This window comes from Rhinatrema bivittatum, unplaced genomic scaffold (assembly GCF_901001135.1).
Source record: "Rhinatrema bivittatum unplaced genomic scaffold, aRhiBiv1.1, whole genome shotgun sequence".
In the NCBI taxonomy this organism is placed as follows: domain Eukaryota; kingdom Metazoa; phylum Chordata; class Amphibia; order Gymnophiona; family Rhinatrematidae; genus Rhinatrema; species Rhinatrema bivittatum.
The window spans coordinates 95,373-113,954 of record NW_021821055.1 but is presented as its reverse complement, the minus strand read 5'-3'; the positions used below and the strand labels follow the sequence as shown (position 1 = coordinate 113,954).

Here is an 18,582-nt window from a genome sequence, read left to right as displayed (position 1 = left end):
TTGAACTGTATTATCACAACTCCTTACTCAATCTGAATTCCATCCGACTGTTTAGAAAAGATCTGTGTGATGGAAACCCTCTTACTGGATGCGATCTTTTTCAATTTGAGGAAAAAACCTACGGTGTGTGTCCATTAGGTAATGCCGCTTTCAGATTGAAAAAGATCGCATCCAGTAAGAGGGTTTCCATCACACAGATCTTTTTCTAAACAGTCCGATGGAATTCAGATTTGAATAAGGAGTTGTGACCCTAGCATGCCACTAACATGAAGGCCTCGGCGCGCCACAGCACATGCTCTGCTCGCCGCGAAAATGAAGGCCCCCAGTGCAGCGGGATGTGCGCCACTCGCAGCTAAAATGAAGGCCCCTGTGAGAATGTGTGAGAACGGGGCGGGTGAGAGAGCAGGAAGAGGGGATGCTTGAGTGGGTTTCAGAGAGAGGGAGCCTATATGAGGAGATTGGGAGCACGTATATGAAAAACGGATCATGTGGACGTGAAGGTGCTGGCCTGTGTGAAGGGATTGTGTATGTGCGAGACAGAGCCTGTGTGAAGGGGTGCGTGAGAGAGAGACATAGGTAGCCTGTGTGAGGATGTATGTGTGAGAGAGAAAGGGAGCTTGTGTGGGTGTGTATGCAAAAGAGAGGGCCCTGTATGAGGGGGATGTGTGTGAGAGAGTGAGGGAGCCTGTATGAGGGTGTGTGTATGTGTATTAGAGAGAGGGAGCATGTGTGTGACAGAGGGAGCCTGTGTGAGGATGGATGTGAGAGAGAAAGGGAGCTTGTGTGGGTGTGTATGCAAGAAGAGGGACCCTGTATGCGGGGATGTGTGAGAGTGTGGGAGCCTGTATGAGGGTGTGTGTATGTGTATTAGAGAGAGGGAGCATGTGTGTGACAGAGGGAGCCTGTGTGAGGATGGATGTGAGAGAGAAAGGGAGCTTGTGTGGGTGTGTATGCAAGAGAGGGACCCTGTATGAGGGGGATGTGTGAGAGAGTGAGGGAGCCTGTATGAGGGTGTGTGTATGTGTATTAGAGAGAGGGAGCATGTGTGTGACAGAGGGAGCCTGTGTGAGGATGGATGTGAGAGAGAAAGGGAGCTTGTGTGGGTGTGTATGCAAGAGAGGGACCCTGTATGCGGGGATGTGTGAGAGTGTGGGAGCCTGTATGAGGGGGTGTGTATGTGCTAGAGAGAGGGAGCATATGTGTGTGAGAGAGGGAGGGACAGAGAGGGAGCCTGTGTGAGGGGTAGTACTGAGAACGGGGTCAAACTCTGGGACTGGTGATAGAGTGGAAGGGGTTGAGCCTAGAGGTGGAGAGGAGAGATACTGGCAGGTGGAGGAGTTGGGGCCTGAGAGGGCAAAGTGGCCAGGGGAGTAGGGAGAGCGAGTGGAAGGGACACTTACAGTGAATTTCTAGGGAAATTCTGCTCAAAATATTTTTTAAAAATCCTCTTTAAGTAATAATTTTCTTGTATTCATTTAAAATGTAATTACTTAAACTGTCCAGTAAATTGTGCTATTTTAACCAATATTTGAAGTTTTTGTGCCCAGAATCCCCCCCCCCCCCCTCCGGGAGCAAATAGTGCACAAGGAGCACTATCCGGGAAGGCACTAGGAAACGCTTAGGGAGGAGTCCCCAGCAGTACCCGCCATCCCCCATGGCCGGGCACACATGGGTAGGGGCCCCCATGAGCCGCACTCCCAAAAGGGGCAAAGAGGAGCCTGCAGGTCAGGAAGTGGAAAGTGCAATACGCATCCAGGGAGGCCCACTAAAGGGGCTTTACCAGCCTTCATCTGCCGCCCTCTCTTTTATCTCCAGGAAACAAAAAGTGTCATTTGCAATCGCTAACGAACCGCCTGGGAGCAATTAGGCAGGCGCGGGCAGAACTTATCCTGCGTAAGCTCGGACGGCCCCCGCGATGCCAAGCCCAATGCTGCGCGGGTGCTACAAAACCCCACAACCCCGGCCCCCGGCCCCGCCACATCCCAGAGCAGAGCCGGTCCCCAGCCCGGCCCAGGGCGCGGGATCTTACCTGGGTGCACTGGCCCTGGGAGCCAGTCCTGCCCAGCACCTTGGTGACCTGCGGAGGGAAGACAACGGCGTTAGGAGAGACAGAAGCCCGAGCTCCGCCACATCACCACCACCTCCTCCTACCTGCCGGGGGCCTGGCCTGGCCTAGTCCCCGGCTTCCTCGCGGCCTCCCCTTACTCTCCCGCCGCCTTCTCACAGTTCGACGCGGTTATAACCCCCCGGCCTCGTGACTTGCAAAGCCCGCGCGCACTCACTCGCGCCAGCTTGATGGGTTGCACGCGACTCGCTTCCATGATGGCGGTTTCAGCGGAAAAAGAGAGTCACGTGGTGCGAGAGGCCTCTTATGTACCGTTACGTGAGGCATGGGTGGGGCGACGTCGACGGCCGCCGTTTATTACGTAGGCGCTGTAGCCACGTGACTACATTCTGACCTCCTCTCCCCAACGGCGTTGCCGCCATTTTTGACGCGGGATTAAAAAAAAAAAAAAAAAAAGTAAAACGAGGAGACCACCATGCAGAGATAAAAACAGTCAGAAGATCCTTTATTAAAATGACCCAGCTTAAAATTGTATTTTAACGTAACAAAACTGACCTGGCGTTCTGTGTTTTTCAGTGGGTCACAGACTTCGCCATGAACATTTCAAACATTTTCTCTTGACGATCTCACAGGTGTTAGTTTTTTTTTTTCTTTGCCAGACTCAAAGATGGCGTGGTCACGTGGTCTCCATTATAGACGTATCCGTGCCCTTTCGCGTCAGGGCTCGGAGTTCCTCCAGGCCAGCCTCCTTCCCAGGCTGCACCGCGGCTCCTCCTGCCCTTGACAACAAAGATGGCGTCGGCCACCAAATTCATCCAGCGACTGCGGAACTGGGCTTCGGGGGTAAGAGACTCGCGCAGCGGGGGCGCGGGGAGGCCGCAGGGGTTTTCCTGGGAAGAGGATGTCGGGGGTTAGCGGTTAACCTGGAGCTGGGACACGCCGGACAGGTGCAGCCGAGCCGCCACTCATCCTCTGGGCCAGTCCGGTTTTAGAGCTTCCATCGAGTGCATTGCGGGGGGGGGGGTTTGTAATCCCTGCGCCTTTCTGGAGCGAGCACAGCAGGCATCGCGCTGGCCTGGGGCTGGGATGCTGGAAATCCAGATTTGGCCTTGAGATAACGTGGCAACGTGTGACCCACTCCTGTGGCTCTTCTCTGGGCGAGCCGCGCGACTCCAGGATGCAAGAAATCTGCGAGACGCTCCTGCTGTTTTTACACGGGTTAAGGTCGGGATGAGGTGTGATGGAGGTCTATGAAATCTGGAGTGGGGTGGAACAGGTAAACGGAATGGTTATTTCCCTGTAGGTATCCAGATCAGTCCAGACTCCCGGGTTTTGCCTCCCTTCCTGCAGATGAAGACAGAGAAAGTTTTACAGGCACCGCCTTATAACCCGGTGTGTCACCGGCAGCTCCTCGGTATTTCTCTGTTTCCAGCAGATGGAGGTGGTGCAAAACCTGCAGTTCTGAACCCAAGACACGCTAAGGCAGTTTTTCAGTGGCTTCTGGCCTCCCAGGGGGTTGGCACTTGGCAGGTTCTGGTGGGACCACCCCCCCTGGTCGTAGGCTCATGGAACCCCAAATTTGCTCTTCAGGACACCAGGGGTGACAGCCGGTTGTCCAGCTCCCTCCCCTTCAGTGAGGGTTTTGAGCAGCCTTTGTTCCTTCTTCAGGGAAGTATCCTTTGACTTTTGCCTTCTTAGTAAAGTTAAAAAAAAAAACAAACAGCCGAGCGGAGGCTGTTTTTCTGACTGCCAGCCCAATCGAGTTTCTCAGTGAGTTGGTCTTCTCTCAAACTTTTATTTCTCTGCTCTCATTCTCAGCGCGCTTCCCTCCCTCCCCGCAGTTTCCGGCACCTGCCCCGTGGCCCGAGTCGGCTGTGTCATGCCTTGTGCGAGCCATTGCTCGCGTTGCGGTGAGCATTCCCTGAGCCTTGTGCAGGCCGGCCAATGTCTCTGCTGCCTTCCCGGCAGGGGAAGGATATTCGGGGGATGCCGCAGTGGCAGCCCAGCCCTAGACGGTTGCCGGCTGCAATGGAGCATCAGGCCGACACGTTCCCTCTCAGTGCAGGAACGGCAGCCATTTTGGGAGCTTTTTGCGCCACGTAATTTAGAGAGCACCACCACCATTTAGAGAGCAGCGCCGTATGCATTCAAGTGAACGTCCAGCTCAATTAGGGGGTAGCAACCACTGTAACAGCAGGCCACACCCTTACCCCATACTCTTACCCACCCCGGTTTTGTTTTTTTGAGATAGCAGCCCTCCATCCTTCCGCTCCGTGAAGGTAACACCAACTACTGGCCACTGGCATCCCGCTCCACCTTCACGGAGCGGAAGGATGGAGGGCTGCTATCTCAAAAAAAACAAAAACCGGGGTGGGTAAGAGTATGGGGTAAGGGTGTGGCCTGCTTGTTACAGCGGTTGCTACCCCTAATTGAGCTGGACGTTCACTGAATGCAGATACGGCGCTGCTCTCTAAATTGGGTGGAGGGGAATTAGGGCTGGAGGGTACTGGAAGCCAATAGTACAGGTGGGAGAGAAAAAAAAGGGGAAAAAATGGATAAAGTGCGTAGCATGCTGGGCAGACTAGATGGGCCGTTTGGTCTTCTTTTTCGCGTCATTTCTATGTTTCTATGTAGGAAAAAGCAGTCAGTGCAGGCGGGAGATCCCTGTCCTCTTCTCCTGCTGATTTCGACCCTGATGATGTCTGGGGGGCCTCAAGGGACCCGTCTGGGGACGATTCTGACACCCAGGAGGGGGATCTCGGGGGCCCTTCAGGTTTTTCCGCCAACTTCATACTCCTGATGCACCAGCCTTCTTGGCCAATAAGAGGGGTGCTTCCTTACGTTTCTTGAGGTCTGCCTAAGAAAGCGCCCAGGGTGGATCTGCCAGTGGCTACCAGGATTGTAAGGTGCAAGCCCTTGTGGTGCGGTGGGTCATGCAGGGTATCCCTCGGAGGTGTCTGACCATGGAGATTGTCATCAAGAGGTTCCTCTCCCTCAGATGGTCCTGATCAGGCAGATGAGCCCGGCCAGCTTCCTTCTGTCGCAGAGGATGACGCCAAGGTGATTCGCTGTTTCAGCATAAGGAGCCGGCTATCTGATCCTGCATGGGATTGCGGATAAGCTAGCGGAGCCGAGCCAGGACACGGTGGGGCTGGTCATGGCCTTACGGGATCCGGCCAAAACCTTTCCCTTTCATGAGATGGTGAAGCAGCTGATAGTATGGGAGTGGGATACTTCTGAGACAGGGCGAAGGGCAGGCTCTGTCCCTTGCCTCAAGACACTCTGGAGCTGCTGGAGATCCCGAAGTGGATGCGTCCATCTCAGCGTCACAAAGCGCACCTAATCATTGGCCCAATCTGATCAAAATCCTTCTTTAAGCCTAGATTTATCATTTGCTATAAATGTAGCGGAATGATGAGCTGCGGCCAGAAAAGGGGGGGGGGGGGGCGGTGGTGTGCACCTAGCCGCATTGCGGCAGTGCATTTTTGCCTGCCGCGGTTGTGGCCGCAGTGCACACTATCGCCCCTGTACTGCCAGTGGGAAAGATGGTGTTATTTCCAGTGCTACTGCTGGCAATAATGTCTAAAACATTATCGCCCGCAGCGGTACTGTAATCAAAGTTTTTCTAACCCCGCCCTAACTCCACCTCTTTCCCTCATTAAATCTTAACGTTGCGATGCAGTAGTTATCGCGTTTTAATGAGTGACCCTGTTAAAAGAAGGCAGCAATGAAAAGGTTACAGTCGCTTTAGAAGACTCATCGCACGGAGGAAAGTAATTTCCCTGTTAATTACAGTAGAAATTCTGACCAGGTTTTGCAAGAGCATCTTCTGTTAATTATGTTAATACGTAGCTTTACTTTATTTTTTTCAGCATAACCTTCAGGCCAAATTACAGCTTCGGTATACAGAGATATCTAAAAGGTAATTTGTAGTTTTGATGTTCACAAACAACCTATTATAAAGATGCATGCTCTCTCAGCTGAGCTCGAAAACACGAAGTGCAATTCTGTATACGTGCTCTAGTCCAGATTCAGAAAGGTAAACGCTCAGTGGTACAGCACACGTTTGTGCCACGGAGATTCTGTCTGAAATTCATTAAGAATATAAGAACTGAACTGATGTGCAAATCCCGGCTGTTCCAGCATATGGAATACATACATCATCTTCACTAGAAGCCAGCTATGATAAGCATTTTCCCGTAGATACAAAATGGGAAAAACCTTTTACATCTGGCCCCTAGATCAGGGTTAGGCAATTCCAGGCCTGGTGCCAGGATATTCACAATGAATATGCATAAGGTATATTTGCATGCATTCCCTCCATTATAGGCAACTATACACATTCATTACAGATGTCCTGAAAAACAAGACCGGTTTGTGGCACGCCAAGACTGGAATTGCCTACCTATACCCTAGATCTTGCATATGAGGGATTCTTCCAGACCTGAGATTCTCCAGGATCAGTTTGCCCAGCTGCTCTTCTGCAGATTGGCCCAAGAGATCATATGAGATTTCATACATGGTTTGTGCTTCCAGAGTTCAAACATCAAGGCCCTGCAGGAGACCAGAAAGAATTGTGGTCACCGCATCTCAAAAGATATAATTGCGATGGAGAGGGTACAGAGAAGGGCAACCAAAATGATAAAGGGGATGGAAAGCTCCCCTATGAGGAAAGACTAAAGGGTTAGGGCTGTTTCAGCTTGGAGAAGATACGACTGAGGGGGGATATGATAGAGGTCTTTAAATCATGAGAGGTCTGAACGAGTAGATGTGAATCGGTTATTTACTCTTTCGGATAATAGAAAGACTAGGGGGCACTCCATGAAGTTAGCATGGGGCACATTTAAAACTAATCGGAGAAAGTTCTTTTTTACTCAACGCACAATTAAACTCTGGAATTTGTTGCCAGAGGATGTGGTTAGTGCAGTTAGTATAGCTGTGTTTAAAAAAGGATTGGATAAGTTCTTGGAGGAGAAGTCCATTACCTGCTATTAATTAAGTTCACTTAGAGAATAGCCACTGCTATTACTAGCAACGGTAACATGGAATAGACTTAGTGTTTGGGTACTTGCCAGGTTCTTATGGCCTGGATTGGCCACTGTTGGAAACAGGATGCTGGGCTTGATGGACCCCCGGTCTGACCCAGTATGACATGTTCTATTCTTATCAGACGAGGCTCTGGAGTATGACAAGGGCCCAGCAGGGATCTGAGAGCAGCTCCCAAAGCACAAATGCTTTGATAAGGCCCAACCAAAGGTCAGACGACAGTTCTGAGATCAGAGCACAAGCCCTCTGATAGGGCCCAGATGGGTTTATGCACTTCACCTAACTGGGGATCAAACAACAGGTGACAGAGCACAGACATCTCATTAGGCCCAGAAGGGATCAGAGAACAGCTGAAAGCAGCACATCATGGTAACATATGGGAGGGGTTAGAGAGCTGTAGTGAGATAAAACACTTTGCATTACTTTTATTCTCAGAGGTAGAAGTAAGTGCCCTCTCTACCCTCATGGACTCATTTATCAGTAAAGCAGCCTTCGAGATGCTATTAATGTTGCTTTCCCCCCATTTTCCCTCTTTAATCACCACACCCCAGATGGCACCAGGATCTCTTGCTGAATTTGGGGTCTGGAGGGATGTCTCTTGATCCCTCAGCACCACTCTTTAGGTCGATATTCAGTGCCACTTAGCCGTTAAGTTCCTGCTTAGTTAGCTAAGTGGCACTGTTTGATATTAAGCTGTGTCTATTTATCCAGCTAAGTTAGTCAAATAAGTGCGGATTTTCAGTCTCATCTCGTTTAGTTTGCTGGATAAGCCTAGGACAGCTATTTGGCTCTCCATATTAGCCAAATAAACTTATCCTACTGACTATAATAAAGTCATGGTGCAGCCCCTGATTATCCGGTCAGCTTGCTCAGCTGATTATTGGCCTCTTTATGGTTAGCAGCAGAGGCCACAACAGTAATATCGGCTGCCTTCCCTCCTCCTAGGGAGTAAGTGTCACTTCTCAAACCTACCCTGCCTTAACAGACTGCAGACCAGAGCCTGATCCATGGGGCTGCCCCAGTGTCACTTTAATGTCTATTGAAGACCTACAGTCAGACCCGGTTTCTTATTCCACTCATTTAATTTCATACCATTGTGTCCATTCTAAGTATTGATGTTTGCTTAGGACTCAGTCTCCCACCCAAGCTTCCTCTGGGCCCCAGTCACAAGTTTGCCGACAATTATTACTGCACACGTGATGGCCGGCGGGAGACGTACCCTATCGTTGTAATGTCGCCACAGAAAGCGCTCGCTTCTGGAGCCCCCGCAGCCAGGTAGTGCCCTCCGCAGACCCTCTAGCAGGAAGAGAACTGTGCTCTTTCTTAGTTGTTGCAGATTAAAGGTGAGCGAAGTGCACTTGTTCTGGTGAGCCCGTGCAGGGCAAAGCGATGTGCTCTGCCACTGGATAGAAAGCATTAGCCTCAGAAACATTTTGAGCCAGATAAATATTCTGGAGGAATGGACGATCTCCTCTCTCTGTTCCTTCTGTTCACCGTGGAGCACTATGCAGAGGTGGGCGGTGTTTGCGTGAAATAACAAGATGTTCCTGATGGTGCAGAGTTAATTTGGATGAGTGATCCATAGCAAGGGGTGACCTAGTCAGCCTTCAAAGAGCTCATCAAACGTGCTCCATTCCTGGAACAAAACCGACGTTTTGGGAGGGGTCAGTGTCTGCCTTACCCCTGCAGCACTGAAAGTTGCATCTGGCTTTTTTCTGAGACAGGGGGTTCTTGAAATAGGAAATGTTTCTGAATATAACCTCCCGCCTGCACGATGGACGAGAGCCCTTGGACTAGAACCTGCCCCGATGCCCATGGCAGAAGCTGCTGGTGAAAGCCCCTTCTTGAACATACCCGATCAGACCAGACCAGTGGGTTGTGCGTTCCTACCAGCAGATGGAGACAGAGAACAAAGACGTTTGGACTGCTACATAACCGAGAGCGCCCCCTGCAGCCCTCAGTATTTCTCTGACTCCAGCAGATGGTAGAGATGCAAATTCTTCAGTCTTGTTAGTTAATAAAAAAAAAAAGGTATTAGGGGAAGGTTTTTTTCCTAGGTTAGGCTAGTTAGTAGTTAGTAATGCAGCTTCCTGAGGTGTTAGGCACCTTCGTGGGCCATCCCTCAGTTGAAGCCGGGCGTCCAGGGGGATTGGATACCCCTGCCTGCGTCTCGCCCGCAGCGGTCCAGTGTCTCGATAGCCAGGGGCTCCTCCTGTTTCCTCCTCCTCGACCACTGAGGAGGCTCCTCCTTTCCTCAGGCTCCAGCAGGGCCAGTATAAGTTTCAAAAAGGAAAAGGAGCTGAAGTCTTTCAAGGTAGGCGGAGTTGCTTCGGGGGACGGGCCATGCCGTTTCATCGGCAGGCCGGTCGGAGTGGGGAGCTCGACCTCCGCGGGTCCTAACGACGGCCCGGGGCTCCGGGTAGGTCCTGGGGAGGAAGGCCTTCGCGCACGTAGTAGGCCGCATTTTTTTTTTTGCGCCGGCAGCTCTCCTCAGAGCAGTTTCGCGCCTGCAGGGAGTTTGCTATTTTTAGCTCCTGCAGTTGTGCAAAGGCTTCCCGGCCTGACTTTTTTTCTTTTTTCTGATGACCGCGTGGCTGCTCGGTCTGGTGTATGGCACTCAGACCCAAGATGGGGACTTGCTGTGTGTGTGGGACGCCAGGGCAGGCCCTAAACGCTGGTTCCCTTTGTTCTGCCTGTTCCATAGGGCAGGAGGGAACTTCCTCGGGCGGCGCAGGCAGACAAGGGCTCCGGGCCGAGGTCCTCCTTGGTGGGGGAGGGTGGCTCGCGGCGGGTGCTGCAGGAGGAGAGGAGGCCCCTCCCATTCTATCCCCGGTGGACCAGATTCCCATTTTTGGGGTGACCCTGGGCTACTGGACCCTCCTGCGGGGGGGGGGAGGGGGGTTGATTCGGGGGAGTTCTGGCCTGAATTTGTGCTGCCCACCAGGCGTTCCTGGCTAGGAAACAGGAGATCCTGAAGAGAGCAGCGCAGCCAGACCCTTTGGTGGTCCCCAGACCACCATCAATCTGCAGGAGCTCGACAAGGGGCTCCAGGTGAGGACAGGCTGCCAGCCCCACTCGGGGATCCCTCGGACCCTGGGGACGGATCAGGATCCGGGTCCCGGTTAGGTCAGTTAACTTTGGGGAAGATGTTTCCAGTAAGGCCCACCCTGGATCTGAGCATTGATCCTAGGGGATTCAGGATTATTAATTAGTTTATGGACGAGCAATGCAAGCTGAAATTTGATTTGCCAACGTATTGGGAGCCAATGCAAGGACTGCAGTACAGGGGAGAGATGCTGGCGCAAACCCATGTCCAGAAAAGATATAAGCTGCTGAGTTCTGCATGATCTGCAGGGAACAACGTGAACCAGCTGGAAGGCCAATGAGAGGAGAACTCTTATAATCCAGAGGGGAACATCAATGCTTGTAACATGGTTCTAAACATCTACCTGCTTATGAAATTTGTGAAATGCTGATTTTTATCAGGGCTTTAAAGTGGCCTCACATTGACAGATGCAAATCTGGGATAACTCTAAATTTCACACTTGAGATTGTAATCGTAGCTCACAGCTTTCAAAGATGAAGGCTTCAGGATTGTTCGATGAGGACCTACTTCAGGTTTGTCAGTGTTGAGAGCTTAGCTTATTATGGAATAGCCAGCGTTTAACTGAAGATAAGCAAACTGAAATAAACTCAATAAAAGTGGAATCCCATGACACATCACTGGAATGAAAAACTGAATTCCTGGAATCGTAACTAGCTTACGTAATGCGGTGAGGTAGATGTGAAATGGAGCTGCAGGGAGCGCCGATCTCTGCGGGACGCCAGAAGCAAAGGGTACACCAAGCAAAGCCGTTTTCCCTGTTGTGTATGCCCTGAAAGGAACGACTTTAAACCAGCATAATACTTACCCTGCAAGTCGGGAGGTTAGGAGATGGAGATCAATGGTGTCTAATGCCGCCGAGGTTGAGTTAAAGCCATTAGGTATTGTGTCATGCTGTGGAAAGCGCCTTATGTTAGTGCTAGAGAGAAGCAAGATTTCATTCAGTGCTATAATACGTGAGGAAACCAAAGTATTGAGGATCAGAAATACCATTCTCTTCCACGGATTCAATGAGTTGTTGGTAAACAGCTTTGACGGAAGAGAAAGTGATGAGCTGGGGAAGTAATTATCCAGTTCTGTGTTTATTTTAAAGATGCCCGTTTTAAAGTGCTGCACAAAATCCTTGCTGGAGGGAACATATTACCAAATTGGTGTCTCTCTTCTTTCTGACACTGTGGCGGGAATAAAGGGAGGCTTGTTCTTTTAAGAGCTTTGTCCATGCATCATATTTATGCCATGAGAACGGAGAGTGTTGGCTTACATCAGATATGTGTTTAGTGCCACAACTATCATGGTTTCTGGGAGGATTTTCCATAGTTTAAATGTTTCATTTGTTCTCTTTTGCTTATGTCTCTCTTCATGCTGGTCTCTCTGTTACGGTTTTCTTTTTCTTTTCTCTCTCTCCCCATCTCCTGTCTCTCTTGCTTGCTGCGCCCATTCCTGTCTCAGCCCCAGCGTTACAAGAGGGTCTTCCAGAACGGCAGCCCCTTCTCAGAGGGGTCCCGTGCTGACTGGTACTCTGAATCTTCAGGCGAGCGCAGGACTCTGACTAAATGCGGATCTGATGAGGTCATTAAGTAAACGGGACCGAGGGATGAAGAGGGGACCAGCTTTTTTCTGTTTGGGACCCATTCTGGAGCTGCAGTAGGACCAAATCACAGCGCGCAGTTACGAATGAAATCATTAAATCGCTGTTTTATCTTTTTATGTTGGAAAATTCAGAATGCTCAGTTTTGCTGACAGGTTTGATTACGTCCTTCTGCCAAAATTTGCCAAATCCTAAATTGAGGCCTGAGCTACATCGTAGAAGCCACTGGGTAATTTGATTGGGGTAGATGATTCACACAGTGACACGAAAGGAACTGTTCTGTACAAAACCACAAGGCTATGACTAATACACAAGAGGCAAAAATAAAAGGTGGAAATTTAAATTTGAGAATGAGGGGTCTTGGGGGGACTCTGGAGCAGTAGTGTGCAGTTTTCTGGATTCAGTTCCTCAGGTCTTCTGCTCCCTGGCAATGACTGGTGGCCAGATTTAGGGTCCTTGAGTGCAGGGTTTGGGAAGGCACCCTGGTGCATGGCTTCTGTCCTGGACTGGCACTGGGAGGGATATAAAATAGGGGGAAAAAAAAAACCTCTTGGTAGTTACAAATGAAGGCTCATGTCATCAGGATGAGCTTGAGAACCCAAAGAAGCAGGAGCAAACTGCTGGGTCAAAAAAAACAAAACGGAATAACGCAAGGAAATATTTCTTCGCAGAGAGGGCAGAAATAGTATTGGGAATTCAAGAAATCCAGGGAGTGGCAAAGAAGATCATAAAGCATGGGAAGAACCAGAGACAGATGATGTAGGATTTGTGGTATTTCACTAGATGGAGAAAGAGGGCCTGTGAGATGGACCTGCTGCTTGCCATATTCCAGGTTTCTCGGTTTAAACTGACCTAATGCCTTTTTTTGTTTCCTTTTCCTTTCAGCTCAGAAACCGCTGTGGCCACATCAGCAAAAAAGCCTGTTACTCCAGGAATGCCTCCACCAAAGTGGGGAATTGTCAAAGGACGAGCCATATCTGTGAGTGGATCAGAGGAGAAGAAGGGTCATAAAAATCCTCTTTAAACTTGGAGTCTTGATTGAGAATACATGGGACTTTCACCTTGGAAAGAAAAATGTTTCTGCTGTGTTACTGTTTAAATATATTGTTTAATAAGTCTCTCTGGCCTGGTTTGCGTTCATTACTATAAGTTGTTTCATGTCAGAATTCTGGCTAGCCTTCGAATCACATATGAAAGGTCTAGCAAAAGGGAGTAGACTTCAGAACTCAAATGTAATATCCCTTTTTGTGTTGGGGAGCAGAATGATCCTTTACATGACCCTCAAGATGCAATCCCGCCTAGGCATAACAGAAGGAGATGCAAATGCTAGCTAATTGGATAGTGTCTGTTTGGCACGCCCAACCTATTGCTATCAAAAGAAATAAAAAGTTGGGTGGACTGTCTATGTGCTTCTGTCTATTCCAGATAGAAGGCTGAAGCTTGCAGTCCAAATGGTGCGGTGCTCATTCACCTTGGTGGGAATGGGGCCTGGGAAAAAAAATATTGGCAGGATGATTGACTGATTAAGATGGAAATCCATCAACACCTTAGGCAGGAACTTAGGCTGTGTATGGAAGACCATCCCGTCATGATAAAACTTAGTGTAAGTTGGATAAATCACTAAGGCCTGGAGCTTGCTGACCCTGCACACTGAAGTAACTGCTACCAAAAATATGACCTTTCAGGTCAGGTATTTGAGGTCACAGGACTGCAGTGACTCAAAAGGAGATTTCATCAGCTGAGCTAACACCATGTTGAGGTGTCAAGACACAGTGGGAGGCCTTAGGGGAGTCTTTGATTGACACAGACTCCACATGAAACATACAACTATAGGCTGTACAGAGATGGGTGTACCATCTACACCTTGTGGTATGAGCCAGTTGCACTAAGATGAACTCTAATGAAACTGGTTTTCAAGTCAGCTTCTGATAGTTTGTAGAAGGTAGTCAAGCATTTTTTTGTGTGGGGCAGGAGAACGGATCTAGGGCCTTCTGCTCACACCACATGGAAAACCTCCTCCACTTCAGTCCCTCAGACTTTCTAGTGGAAGGTTTCAAGAAGCTACCAGGTCTCGAGAACACATCCTCTGAAAGATCAAGTGGCTGCAGAATTAACCTCTCAACATCTGTGAGCGACAAGTATGGAGGTTGGGATGCTGCTGCCTGCCTTGGTCTTGTGTGATGAGATCTATGGAAGTCCCCAGACTGATCGGTCTCCAGATGGACAACTCCCATAGGAGTGGAACCAGACCTGTCTCGGCCAGCGACGGGGCTATGAGAATCATAGTCCCTCTGTCCTCGCGAAGCTTCAAGGGTGTCTTTGTCACTAAAGGGAATCAAAGGAGACAAACTTACCAGAAAACCCTTGCCTCAATGACAGTCAAGGGTGTCTTAGGCTGATTTGCCATCTGACCTGTGTAAGGAGCAGAACAGAGGCACCTTCCTGTTGCTGGGGGACGTGAACAGATCTACATCTAAGCTCTCCCAGAGGCGGAATATCTGATTCGCTATCCCCTGGTCCAGGGACCACTCGTGGGGTCTGAAGGCTCGACTCAGCCTGTCCACTACCACTTTCTCCATCTGGCCAGGTACATGGCCCCGAACACTGTCCCTTGGGACAGGGCCCAAAACCATATCTGGACCGCTTCCTGACACAAGAGGTAAAATCCCCGTGCCTCCCTGCTTGTTGACATACCGCATGGCTACCTGATTGTCGGTCCTGGATCAGGACAACTTTGATGGACAGTCGCTCTCTGAAAGCCCATAACGTGTACTTGATCGTCCAAAGCTCCAGGAAGTTGATTTGACAAGAGTGTTCCTGAGCGGTCCAGAGTCCTTGAGTACCAAGGCCATCTATATGAGCTCCCCACCACAGGGTGGATGCATCCATGTTAGTACAATTTAAGTAGGGGCAACTCCAAAAAGGGATCCTCCTTTTCCAGATTTGAAAGTACCCGCCCCCAGGCAAGGAGTCCCGGAGAGACGGGGTGATGCCGATGCAAACCTGGAGGCTCTGAGTGGCCTGGCACCACCGCAACCTCGGGATCCATTGGGCTCTGCACGATTGTAAATGTGCCAAGGGAATAACTTGGACAGTTGCGGCCATATGGTCCAAAAGCCTCAACGAGTGCCAGGCTGACACCTGCTGGCGCTGTTGAATCTCTGTTGCAAAGGCTACCAAGGTGATGGCCCTCTGGTGAGGCAGAAAAGCCTTGGCTTGAGCCTTGTCTTGCAGGGCTCCTATGAAATCCAATTGAGGTAATGGGCTGAGTTTGGATCGGGTAGTTGAGAACAAATCCTAGGGACTCCGATACCTGCATGTTCAAGTGCATGGACCTGACGGCCCCAGCCTGAGATGTGCTCTTGACCATCCAATCGTCCAGATATGGGAAAACATGCATGCACTCCCAGCCTGTGGAGGTGCACGCCACTACAGACAGGCATTTTGTGAAGACCTGTGGGGCAAGTGCAAGCCTGAATGGCAACACCTGGTACTGGAAATGCTAATTTCCCACCACAAATTGGAGATACCTCCTGTGACCAGAGAAGATCTCGATATGAGTGTATGTATCCTTTAGGTCGAGGGAGCATAGCCAGTCTCCTTTTTGTAAAAAGGGGATCAAGGTGCTCAGGGAAACCATCTTGAACTTTTCTTAGAAACCTTAAGTCTAGGATGGGAGCAGAGTCCTTCTGTTCTCTTTAGAATCAGGAAGTACCTGAAGTATAATCCCTGCCCTCTTTGCCCTGCTTGTATGGGACTTGACCGGCTCTGGCCATTAAGGAGCTCCGTCTAATAGTACCCTCTGATATGCTACCAGCCCTCAATATGGGCACGGAGGGCAATTTTGGCCAGACACCCAATAGATTCAATTGGTACCCTTGGCATGCGACGGACAGAACCCACTGGTCCGAGAATATATGGGACAGTGCTTTGCAAAGAACCGCAGCCTGCCCTAACCCGAGGATCCATCATTCCTGTATGGGCAACTGGCTTATGCTCCCTGCAGCCCAGTAAAAACCCTGTCCCTGGAGTTGACTGAGAAGCTGGCTGGGACATGGGGGCTCTCTGTTGCTTGGGACGGCTGCAGGAGCTCTGCAGCTGTCCCAGGAGCGAGGAGTCAGAGGATAGTATTTCCTTTTGGTGGGTACCTTCATACCTCGCTGACTTTCTAGTGCACACAGGAAAATGGAGAGTATGCATGTATTTTTAATAATGAGATACACGCACATTCTCCATTTCTGCACAAGTATTTCCATGTTCCAGGTCGCGCCATCCTCTTGGATGAGGAGGATGGGTCCAGAGTACGGGCGGTGAATTGTTGGAGGGTTTCATGGTGGTTCCGAAGTTGGGCCACAGCATTCTTCACCTTAATTCCGAAGAGATTCTCTCCAGTACACGGCAAGTCAGCAAGAGATCCGAGATCCTCAGCCATGCCATTCTGTGGGCACCGATTCCTGCTACAGAGACTCTCAATGCCGTCTCAAAAACCTATTAGGTTGCATGGACCTCATGTCTTCCGCACTCCAGGCCCTTAAGCACCAGCAGCATGAGTGAGTCCTGCTGCTGTTGAGGCAGATGCTCTTCCACCTGCTTCCAGATGTCCCACGAGTACTGGCTCATATAGAGCTGGTAAGGACATAAGAAATTGCCATACTGGGTCAGACCAAGGGTCCATCAAACCCAACATCCTGTTTCCAACAGAGGCCAAACCAGGCCACAAGAACCTGACAAGTAACCAAACACCAAGAAGATCCCATGCTACTGATGCAAATAATAGCAGTGGCTATTCCCTAAGTAAACTTGATTAATAGCAGTTAATGGATTTCTCCTCCAAGAACTTATCCAAACCTTTTTTTGAACCCAGCTACACTAACTGCACTAACCACATCCTCTGGCAACAAATTCCAGGGCTTAATTGTGTGTTGAGATGTGGTGACCAGAATTGTACACAGAATTCACGGTGTGGTCTCACCATGGAGTGATACAGAGGCATTATGACATTTTCTGTTTTATTAACCATTCCCTTCCTAATAATTCTTAACATTCTGTTTGCTTTTTTGACTGCTGCAGCACACTGCGCCGATGATTTTAAAGTATTATCCACTATGATGCCTAGATCTTTTTTCCTGGGTGGTAGCTCCTAATATGGAACCTAACATCGTATAACTACAGCAAGCTACACTTGTGGTAGGCGGTAATGCGGGCAGTGAGCATGGCGCTTTGAAATACTTTCCTCCCAAGAATGGCCATTGCTCTATGGTTCTTCCCTGTGGGTGCCCAGGAATGAGTCCGAGAGAGCTTGGTCATCTTGAGGGCAGATTCAACCACCACTGACTGGTGGGGCAGCTGATGCTTATCAAATCCAGTAGCCTTCTCTTCGAGGTTAATCCCTTTTGCCGCATGATTGACGGGAGGCACTGTGAGGGGATGTTTGCATATCTTCAGTAGCAGCTTCCTAAGGATTTCATGTACGGGGACCGCCACGATCTCCTTAGGAGGCGCCACAAACTGGAGGATATCAAGCATTTTGTGCCTGGCATCCTCCGTCAATAACTGAAAAGGGATGGGTGGCTTCCGCCATAACCATCACAAACCCTGCAATGGTTAAGTCCTCAGGCAGATACTTCATTTGCTCTTCAGAAGGGTCTGAAGGGAGGCCCTTGAAGAACTCTGAGGAGGACTCTAAAACATCATCCCTCTAGAGGTCATAGGGTTCTTCATCATCACTGTAGGTGACAGGGGATGGGTCCCTAGGTGCTCGGCCTTCGTCCAGAGGCGCAAGCACCGGTAGAACTGGATGGGGGGAAGCACCCACGTAGAAACATGCAGATTTCAACTCATTTGAAGGAACAATTGAATCAAGTTGTTCTTATAGTTTATGCTGTGCTGCATAATTATATGCTGCTACTTACAAATCTACACCTAACCAGGACCAAACGTTCATATGCAAAGTGGACACACAACCAGTGTGACATCAGCTTTGCAGCCATGCAATAAGTCCTGCTAATATCTTTTGCCCCTGAGGCAGCTCTCCACTAAAGAGCGAAACTCGGCCAGAGTCGGGCTAATTTCAATAAAGGGCAATTACACACACCGATCTACGCTTTCTTTCTTTCTTTATTTAAAGGCTTTTATATACCGGAGTTCATGCACTTGTGCATACCACTTCGGTTTACACAGAACAAGGAACAGAAAATTACATCAAACAGATTGAACAATTAAACAAATATACAATTACATCCAACAATTGGGTATAAATAACATGGCTAACTTAGTAGGAACTTAGAGTTTGAGGTAAAGGAGAGAAATAGTACCAAGTGGTAACAGAACAATGTTAATAGCTAAATAATAAATATAAATAGTAAATACAAATTCTTATAATACACAGCTAACTGGATCGGCTGCCGATTTGTTTTCTGGGTCCATTATTATTTGATATACAGGACCGAAGTCAGTGCTCTTTTTTGGTGTTTTGAAAATCTGGAGCCAGTTGGCAACTCTACTGCCACTCTAGCCTCCAGCGAGCTACTAACAATCAGCTATGCAATCGCCCAACCCTGACAAAAATATTTTCCCAGCACAACAGGGAAATAAAGTTGCTCAGTCCGACAACACTGGACCAAGCAGCGCCAAGGGACCGAGTCTGCAATGAATTAGCCAATCAAACCGCTCCTTTCGCCCTTTTGTAACAATAATGCGCGCCAGTTTCATCTGCACCCAATAGGCATTCAGCGACAGCGGCCACGTGAGACCAGGGAGGCGGGCGCGCGCCTGGCGACG

The 18,582-nt window shown here is 49.5% G+C and overlaps 1 pseudogene; it reads left to right on the top strand.

The window, feature by feature from the left end:
- Positions 1-2,708: 2,708 nt before the first annotated feature.
- LOC115082404 lies at positions 2,709-12,875 on the top strand (annotated as a pseudogene).
- Positions 12,876-18,582: the final 5,707 nt, after the last annotated feature.